At 45.2% G+C, this 10,488-nt stretch overlaps 1 long non-coding RNA gene and 1 other non-coding gene across 3 annotated transcripts in view; one reads left to right on the top strand and one right to left on the bottom strand.

The window, feature by feature from the left end:
• Positions 1–2,491: 2,491 nt before the first annotated feature.
• LOC139759296 (uncharacterized) overlaps positions 2,492–10,488 on the bottom strand; it is a 23,597-nt gene continuing 15,600 nt past the window's right edge. The window contains exon 3 of one of the 2 annotated variants that reach the window (XR_011715033.1): positions 2,492–2,638. This is a non-coding gene — a long non-coding RNA (uncharacterized lncRNA). Of the gene's footprint in view, positions 2,639–4,365; positions 6,483–10,488 lie in introns of those variants that run through there. The other variant, XR_011715032.1, reaches the window with a different exon arrangement.
• Positions 8,573–8,644, top strand: TRNAT-UGU (transfer RNA threonine (anticodon UGU)). The gene has a single exon. It is a non-coding gene; the product is annotated as a tRNA-Thr (tRNA).

The following is a 10,488-nucleotide window of genomic DNA, read 5'->3' as shown; positions in this document are numbered from 1 at the left end:
ATTGAAGGTTTAATTTAAATCCCCTTTGGAGGCGCCAAAGGCCATTACAGGGGCATAGCGGCGTCCAAAGGGAAAGAAAGTGAAGGTTTACTTTAAAGCCCCTTTAAGGATGCCAAATGCCAGTAGAGTGGCGTGGCTGCAGCCAAAAATAAAGAGAGAAATTGAAGGTTTAATCTAAATCCTCTTTGGAGGCGCCAAAGGCTATTACAGGGGCATAGCGGCATCCAGAGTGAAAGAGACAAAGTGAAGCTCTACTTTAAAGCGGCATTCAAAAATAAAGGGGGAAGTTGAAGGTTAAATCTAAAGCCCTTTTGGCGGCGGCGAAGGACATTATAGAGGCATAATGGCATCCAGAGGGAAAGAGACAAATTGAAGGTTTACGTTAAAGCCCCTTTGGGAATGTCAAAGGCCAATAGAGTGGCGTGGTGGCATCCAAAAATAAAGAAGCAAATTTAAAGTTAAAAAAAATGCAGCAGAAGGGAATCTAAAGGTATAGCAGAAGATAATCTGGAGGAGGAAACAAGTTGGAGGTACAGCAGTAGACAACCTGGAGGTACAGCAGAGGACAACCTGGAGGTACAGCAGAGGACAACCTGGAAGTACAGCAGAAGACAACCTGGAGGTACAGCAGAAGACAACCTGGAGGTACAGCAGAAGACAACCTGGAGGTACAGCAGAGGACAACCTGGAGGTGTAGCAGAAGACAACCTGGAGGTACAGCAGTAGACAACCTGGAGGTACAGCAGAAGACAACCTGGAGGTACAGCAGAGGACAACCTGGAGGTACAGCAGAGGACAACCTGGAGGTACAGCAGAAGACAACCTGGAGGTACAGCAGAGGACAACCTGGAGGTACAGCAGGAGACAACCTGGAGGTACAGCAGAAGACAACCTGGAGGTACAGCAGAGGACGACCTGGAGGTACAGCAGAGGACAACCTGGAGGTACAGCAGAAGAAAGCTGGAGGCGCAGCAGAAGACGACCTGTAGTACAGTAGAAGACGACCTGGAAGTACAGCAGAAGACGACCTGGAGGTACAGTAGAAGACAACCTGGAGGTTCACTGGAAGACGACCCGTAGGTACAGTAGAAGACGACCTGTAGGTACAGGAGAAGACGACCCGTAGGTACAGTAGAAGACAACATGTAGGTACAGTAGAAGACGACCTGTAGGTACAGTAGAAGACGACCTGTAGGTACAGTAGAAGACGACCTGTAGGTACAGTAGAAGACGACCTGTAGGTACAGTAGAAGACGACCTGTAGGCACAGTAGAAGACGACCTGTAGGTACAGTAGAAGACGACCTGTAGGTACAGTAGAAGACGACCTGTAGGTACAGTAGAAGACGACCTGTAGGTACAGTAGAAGATAACCTGTAGGTACAGTAGAAGATGACCTGTAGGTACAGTAGAAGACGACCTGTAGGTACAGTAGAAGATAACCTGTAGGTACAGTAGAAGATGACCTGTAGGTACAGTAGAAGACAACCTGTAGGTACAGCAGATGATGACCAGTAGTTACAGCGAAACACAACCTACGGGTACAGTTGAAGACATACTCTAGGTTCAATAAGAGGCAACAGGTTACTATATAGTAAGGCGTATCAAAGGGTCATAAAGAATGACAGTATTGTTAAGAAAGAAGAATTATCATTATATGAGATCCCATCTTATAACACGTTATAGGATACTATAAAGAGACAATATAAATCTTATACCACGAAACATATGAAAAACATACACGTGAGTGGAATCCACTGGTCTAAAAGATGATGATAAACTCAGCCTATGTAACGCAGCACAGGAGGAAACATTACTGAGTGAACTGTAAGAAATATATGATGAAATCGTCCTAACATGTCTGTGCTGACGTCAAAACTATTTTGAAGTCGACATCATCAGGCCGACCTGATCATGGAACAGTGACGTCACTACATCAGGTGACGTCACCAACATATATAAACACAACGTGTAAAAAAGTTGAGGTGAAAACTTGGGCTGAAATGCAGAGGCGTGTTAACACTCTCAGGTCTGAGGCAGGCGACTCCCACCCTCCCACCCGCTCACGGTCTCGGGGTCTCCATGTACTTCACCCTACCAGCTAAACATGTTGACGTCTTTTCTGATAATATACGATCTATCTCAGACAAAATTATCTATTTCTTCATCAAAATGATCATACAAAGCTCATTTAGAGTTTCTTTTAAATCAATGTATATGAAAAACTAAATATCTCGATACGTAATCATGTAATCAAAGTATATTCTTAATGCTCTTATGTAAAAAAATGTATAGCTTCCATGTAATGTATAGGTAACATAACTATTCACTCATATCGTCTATAAATTTCACCAGAAGTAAAGTATAATAAGGATTTGACGGTAAATCATACGGCAACAACTCCACCCACTTGCGTACTGGGTTTCGTTCAGTGATTCACCGCTGGCGTCAAACATGTCTTATGATTTCAACGAAAACTTGCTTACCTCGTCCAGGTCATGCAACATCCTCAGTATGACTTCTCTATCCAAATGTATTGTAGTATAATACTTTGACCTCCATTTGGCTGCCTCTTGTGACGAACGCTTGTGTGTGATCTTCATGGCATCGACAACTGACTGTTTACACGCTCTGAATGTCTGTAACCAGATGAAGACACTTTAGGATCATTAGTCATTGTTCTTATATCCACTGGCATGTCAACAGTTCTCACACCGTAACACCTTTCAAAAAACAGGATTAAAACCATTGTACAAACACAGATACACACTGGATTCATCCTTAAGTCACCAGTGCGCCGGGTTAACTAACATAAACATCTAACGTCACATATTTGAACGACGGAGAATGTATTTGAGAAGGGTAACTACCCTAGATTACTAATGGTTTTATGAAGACGTGAAATATTGCCGCCACTAACGCCATCTTATGGATAAGCTCGTAACTTGTAAAGGAGAGCGAGTAGAGAAAGGCTAGGGTAAACTAAATTTTCTCGTAAGTGACACTAAGTAAAATGTGCCTAATGGTAAAGCGATCTTATACTGATAATCATGTGTTTTGGTTTTGATTATTGTATTAATATGTATACTATCTTTTATGGTGTTATTGTGACCATTAATACCACCTTTTGGAATCTTTTAAATTTTGGTGGAACTTATCATTTCTTCTTTGCCAAAATTATCAAAACAAAATGCCATCAGATGTCAGACGCAGATAAAGTGATTATTATGACGCTATCTTATCGCTGAGGTACAGTACTATATATCACTTTCATGATAGGCTGGGAGAGTAATATTTCCCAAACAGATCTTCCTCGATTGGACGGATATGCCAGCCATATAATCAAAGGTCCATCCTCTTGAGAAACAGAAAACACGTAGAAAAGCCAGCGATACAAAATAATACCGAATTCAACTTAACACATGACACCTCATACCACCGTTCACGTGTGGAACCCCTGTGAGAGTTAAGCTACCTTGGGGCCCCAGGCACTATATTAGAACCATTAATTCCTCACACTTAAAGATAAGCATGAAATTATAACACTGTATACACAAATCCTATATAAACTGATCACGGAATCGATAGCATTTTGGGTTAACATACAGTAACGCTCATGTGGAATGTATGTTTCTAGATATTTTAATAGCTCGATCCCCTCCAGCATTTGGCGCCATAATAGTCATAAGCATTCAAATCAACTCATCTGTTGGGCAAAAGCATATCCAGTTGTGAAGTGTCTAGTTCGCGAAGTGCATTTAAAGGGTCTTGTCATCACATGTGGCATGCCCTTTGTGCACTGAACATAATGAAGGAATTCATCAGAGAAGCAGCCCTCCAGGTCCTCTGGATATGCCTGTTGCAACCTTGCAGCCATTTGACGTATTTTTGATATTTCCTTCAACAATGCTCACGTTAGTCAGTACACTGACACTAGTACTGACAACTTAATACAAAGCCTTTTCCCGGTCAGTTCCACAGTCAGATGATGTAAATTACATTGATGTGGAAGCCAAACGGTCAGACGATAAACAATGATGTGAAATACATTGATGTGAAATTGGCTTCTTGCTGACTGTGACCGAGTTGTGCTTATATTTTTCTTAATACGCCTTATCCTCCACTAACAACTCACCTTTCGGTTCGTAGCTGCAACAGAGAGAACTTATTTCTCTTATTCATGCAAGCAATGTCATACACTTTGGTACAGGTCATAAGTGCACAATCCTTGGCTTGCAACAGCTTCCTGTCATCAGTTGCGTATTAAGGACCCTGAGGCCAGAATATTCTTGCTCACCTTCCACTCACCTTCCTTGGGTTCTTTGAAGGATATCATAATGAGACTATGTCTAATGTACATAGTATTTATTTCTAAACGTAACTACACAAGCTTGGAACATTTCCAAATACCTGGTATGTTTAACAGTCATGAAATCATAAAGGAATGATAATATAAGGAAAATCGGATCATCTCATTTTCAGAGCCGCCCAGGATATTACGCCCTTGGATAATCTACAGAAAATCAAATTCCCTTACAGAGATGAGTACACCCTGACTTACTGATTTACCTGTTTATTTACCTTGAAATAAATGCTGATATTTATCTAAAGGACAATCACCACAGTGTATTACGCCAATATTTCTCCCAACAGGAGAATGATGTGCTTTATATTAAAGTTAATTAAACAAAGTTGCCTTCACTTACAGTGACAGTCGGAGTGGTCAAGGGTAGGGGAGTCACTGTCTGTGTTATGGTTAATTCATTCATGCCTGTGTACTGACCAGCCCATCCTCACCTGTGCAGAGGATGACCCACTAATCTGTGTACTGACCAGCCCACCCTCACCTGTGTAGAGGATAACCCAATACTCGTAGTGTACTGACCAGCCCATCCTCACCTGTGCAGAGGATGACCCACTAATCTGTGTACTGACCAGCCCACCCTCACCTGTGTAGAGGATGACCCAATACTCGTAGTGTACTGACCAGCCCACCCTTACCTGTGCAGAGGAGGGCCCACTAATCTGTGTGCTGACCAGCCCATCCTCAAATGTGTAGAGGATGACCCACTGCTCTTTGTGTACTCACCAGCCCACCTTAACCAGTGTATAGGAGAACAAACCCATGTTAGTGTACTAGCCAAGTTCCTCATCTCTGTGGCTTGGCCTGCCCACCCACCATTCATCACAGCTTCTTAATATTACAGTGGTACTCCAGTGCCTTTCTGTGTCTACCATTATCCTACACACCGACCTTAGTTAAATTTTCATGGTCATACTGATTCTATTAAAACCTTCTCACAAGCATATACATAGTTGACTTAAAACATTCAAATATAGAACACAAGAATAATCAAGTATAACTACTGGAAGCCTAATTCTATAAGATTAGATTGCAAAATGTTCTGTATATATTTTCTCAAGATTATAATCTGTAGTTGTTTATTATACTGACGGCTGAAAGTTGTAACTCGTGCTGGAATGTAACAGTATGGAAATCCTGACTTAAAAAAAAGGACCAGGACGTTGTAACACACGTGTGGACCGACATACGAGTGTTTTGAGCTTATTGATAATTGATTATTACCAAGTCCACGATATGTGACCTTCTACCACCAGTGTTCTATATTTACCGGTGGTCTGTGGTGGAACAATGTTTGACACGCCAAGCATAGAAGCAGTGGTGTGTAAGCAGTGAGCAGTGCTTAGTCTATGAGGGTGATAGTGTCTTAAATATCAGAGAAGCGCCAATGTCTTAACGGGATACTCCTCCAGTTAGCTGGGGTACTGAGAGGGGGCCAATACACTACCACCTGAGCCCTCCCTCTCACTGGTGCCAGAGTCACATAATAAAGTGTAGTCAGAGTAGTACACCTTCAGTTTGCAAGGGTCATGGGAGGGGCCAATACACTACCACCTAAGTCCATCACTGGTACCTGAGCAACTCCACCAGTGATGGACACCTGGTGATGAGAGAGACATGACCTAAACAGCTTTAAGTGTGTGAGGATCCCATCAGCTTTGGTGCTGGTACATTAGCGCCTGCCTTTGCACAGTGAGAACAGTGATGCCTGAGCAACATTACCAGTGTCTGGCTCTTAACATCAACACAACTATGCCATAGCAGCTCCAGCAGTGCCTGGCTCTTAGTGGTGAGAACAGCGGTGCCTGAGCAGCTCCAGCAGTGCCTGGCTCTTAGTGGTGAGAACAGCGGTGCCTGAGCAGCTCCAGCAGTGCCTGGCTCTTAGTGGTGAGAACAGCGGTGCCTGAGCAGCTCCAGCAGTGCCTGGCTCTTAGTGGTGAGAACAGCGGTGCCTGAGCAGCTCCAGGAGGAACACGGCGACGCTGGCGGCCCAGGCGAGGATGAGGATGTAGGAGATCCCCTGAAGGTGCTGGAGGGTGAGAAATATGTTGGTCCGCTGCCCCGACGACTTCCTGTTGCTGTCGCTTCCACTCCTTCTCCTTCAGTGACTCCATCTCCATCTATAAATACAATACCTTTAAGCTCAAGAGGAATGAGTGGATTTTCATAGGTAATTCCCTTTCTGTTCACTTCTTTGATTACGATTTTGCTACAGATGTTCCAGTGAAGCAAATTATTACATGGAAGAATGTTACGTTCCTTTGCCACAACTCACCTTTAGGGGATAATCCAACGACATCGTCATGATGCGTCTCTTGTCAATTTTCTGAGGTCAATACAGTCCTGAAATGTATGATGCAGTTGGTCATGATGCCTCTTGCGCATGCTCAGAGTAAGTCTTGCCTCTTGCGCATGCTCTGGGTAAGTCTTGCCTCTTGCGCATGCTCTGGGTAAGTCTTGCCTCTTGCGCATGCTCTGGGTAAGTCTTGCCTCTTGCGCATGCTCTGGGTAAGTCTTGCCTCTTGCGCATGCTCTGGGTAAGTCTTGCCTCTTGCGCATGCTCAGAGTAAGTCTTGCCTCTTGCGCATGCTCAGAGTAAGTCTTGCCTCTTGCGCATGCTCTGGGTAAGTCTTGCCTCTTGCGCATGCTCAGAGTAAGTCTTGCCTCTTGCGCATGCTCAGAGTAAGTCTTGCCTCTTGCGCATGCTCGGAGTTAGTCTTGCCTCTTGCGCATGCTCGGAGTAAGTCTTGCCTCTTGCGCATGCTCAGAGTAAGTCTTGCCTCTTGCGCATGCTCAGAGTAAGTCTTGCCTCTTGCGCATGCTCAGAGTAAGTCTTGTCTCTTGCGCATGCTCAGAGTAAGTCTTGTCTCTTGCGCATGCTCAGAGTAAGTCTTGCCTCTTGCGCATGCTCAGAGTAAGTCTTGCCTCTTGCGCATGCTCAGAGTAAGTCTTGCCTCTTGCGCATGCTCAGAGTAAGTCTTGCTTCTTGCGCATGCTCAGAGTAAGTCTTGCCTCTTGCGCATGCTCAGAGTAAGTCTTGCCTCTTGCGCATGCTCAGAGTAAGTCTTGCCTCTTGCGCATGCTCAGAGTAAGTCTTGCCTCTTGCGCATGCTCAGAGTAAGTCTTGCCTCTTGCGCATGCTCAGAGTAAGTCTTGCTTCTTGCGCATGCTCAGAGTAAGTCTTGCCTCTTGCGCATGCTCAGAGTAAGTCTTGCCTCTTGCGCATGCTCAGAGTAACATTTACAAACAATGAAAATAGATGTGTTTGTTCAGTTTTTTGTTTCAAATGCTCTGTAGAACACTGGTACACATACACTGTACGTAACGGTATGCGAGTATGCTGGAACAAGAAAACTCCAGGTGATAGAGAAATTCGGAGAATATAGAAACTATAACTCTTCACTTAGATTATCTAGTCTATAAGTTCTCATGAAAATTAAAGTATAAGTAAAGCTCTTAGGGGGAGATAATGGGGACAGCTGACTTCATCATGAGCGTCGAAAACAACTCACTTGGGTCCTGAATGTCTCGTATAGACCCCAGCCACATGGAGACGATTTAGAAATGTCAGGCAATAAGGCCAATGCACATGGAGGCCAGTGGACGCCGTCTCCACACATGGAGGCCAGTGGACGCCGTCTCCACACATGGAGGCCAGTGGACGCCGTCTCCACACATAGAGGCCAGTGGACGCCGTCTCCACACATGGAGGCCAGTGGACGCCGTCTCCACACATGGAGGCCAGTGGACGCCGTCTCCACACATGGAGGCCAGTGGACGCCGTCTCCACACATGGAGGCCAGTGGACGCCGTCTCCACACATGGAGGCCAGTGGACGCCGTCTCCACACATGGAGGCCAGTGGACGCCGTCTCCACACATGGAGGCCAGTGGACGCCGTCTCCACACATGGAGGCCAGGTGCTGGTGGTGGTGCTTCACCCTCACACCTGGGGAAAGCTTGAACTTCCACCTCGGTTCTCAGCTCGAGGGTAACTTCACATGGCGATGCCTATTGACGAACGCTTCAGCATCCCACCAACAGTAGGTGTCAACCTGAATTGAAGTTCACGTCTAACAACCACAGCCACAATCACCATCACCACCACAGCCACCACCATCACCACCAGCGGGACCCAAGCCAGCTGTGGGTTGCATGATGAGGTATAGCCACTCACGCTACGTGTGTGTGTCGCTGTTCCACCACCATGCGCCTCCTTAGCTCAGGGGCAGAGCACTGGTCTTGTAAACCAGGGGTCGTGAGTTCGATTCTCACAGGAGGCAACAATGTCTTTAGTGGCTGTTCTTGTGATAATTATTGATGAGTAGAAGTAGTAGTGCAACATACTACCTCAAATATCGATATAACAAAAGCCAATACAACCCCACTGCACCCACCCACCCACCTGCCCGCGCTACCATCATCCCCTACACACACACACACACACACACACCTGCGCTACCATCACAAACACCTACTGCGTCATCCCCTACACACCAACACACACACACACACACACCACACACACACACACACACCAACACACACACACACACCGCAACACACACACCCACCACTGTATCACTGGCAGTAGAGTCCAAAACCTTCTTACTTTCAAGAGTGTATTTCCCTGCTACTGGAAATGGTACAGTCTTGGGCTGTGGGAACCTTTAGACAGAGGTCTTAGCCTACTGACACCAGGAATCTATATACACACACACACATATACATATATATATATATAGCGTTCATGAGACGGCCTTGATCAAAGCCTTAATTACTCGGGCCGTTTCAGATAACCTATACAAAAAGTATATGACTTATGGTAACTCATTATTCTCCCATTAGCTCTCCACCTTTTGGAATCTTTCAGAAATCGTTGACAACCTCCGCCATCCAGCGTCACTATACGTGCCGACACCTGCCTCTATGACGGACCTGCAGACGACAAGGAAGCATCAGCCAACTGTTGTGGGCAGGGTTACCTAGTAACAGCACCAGGATCCCGATCCCTCTATCAAAGAATCAAGTACTGATACTATTGTGGCGTCATCTGACCGCTGAGGTGGCAATGGAGTTAGATCGCTTTCTGGGCACCACGCCACAGTGTGAGAGAGTAATACTACCTACATAAAGTAATAAAGTTTTAAAACAGTTCCACACCGAGAGAAAAGCTTAATGAAATTACTCTCACAGTGAGAGAGAGAGAGTCCAGACAAAAGAAATTATCGGATTTAGCAGCAAGATATAAAATAAAATTCATACCAGTGAAACAATAAAGTAAATTAGTCCCTTTTGTAAACGATGTAAATTAGATTCAGTGTGTGAGGGTGGAGGAGGGAAGGGCATTGTCCTGCAGTGTGTGAGGGTGGAGGAGGGAAGGGCATTGTCCTGCAGTGTGTGAGGGTGGAGGAGGGAAGGGCATTGGATCAGACGACGGTTATAGAACACGCTGAAGGTGCAGGGGAGAGAGAGAGAGAGAGAGAGAGAGAGAGAGAGAGAGAGAGAGAGAGAGAGAGAGAGAGAGAGAGAGAGAGAGAGAGAGAGAGAAGAGGCATGTAAATAGATGGGGTAAAAATGGTAGACTCGTTTATATTCATACGTATAAAAGAGATTTATGGTCAGGGGTTAAGCCCACAGCTCGTGAGCCTTGTGAGCCAGACACAGACCTGGAGAGGTGGTTACTGAGGCACAGAAGGTGAGCCTTATAGGCTCATTGGGTCAGATGGGTTCCCAGCATCTCCCACAGAACATCAACACATCACCATACGAACATCAGCACATTACCATACGAACATCAACACATCACCATACGAACATCAACACATTACCATACGAACATCAACACATTACCATACGAACATCAACACATTACCATACGAACATAAACACATTACCATACGAACATCAACACATCACCCTACGAACATCAACACATTACCATACGAACATCAACACATCACCATACTACAAGACAGTGCAACAAGTCATTAGATCTAATTGTTCTTCATGACCTGTTCCTCTAATCACTGGTCCTGACTAATGGTCGTTTTAGTACATGGCATCAAGGACACGTTCTGCCATGCTTGGCAGGGTCAACATGCCTTGTTGATGATGGTGTTGACGA

The sequence above is a fragment of the Panulirus ornatus genome, chromosome 32 (assembly GCF_036320965.1).
Source record: "Panulirus ornatus isolate Po-2019 chromosome 32, ASM3632096v1, whole genome shotgun sequence".
NCBI classification, from domain to species: domain Eukaryota; kingdom Metazoa; phylum Arthropoda; class Malacostraca; order Decapoda; family Palinuridae; genus Panulirus; species Panulirus ornatus.
Note: the sequence above shows the minus strand (reverse complement) of the source record. Positions and strands in the feature narration are given on the sequence as shown.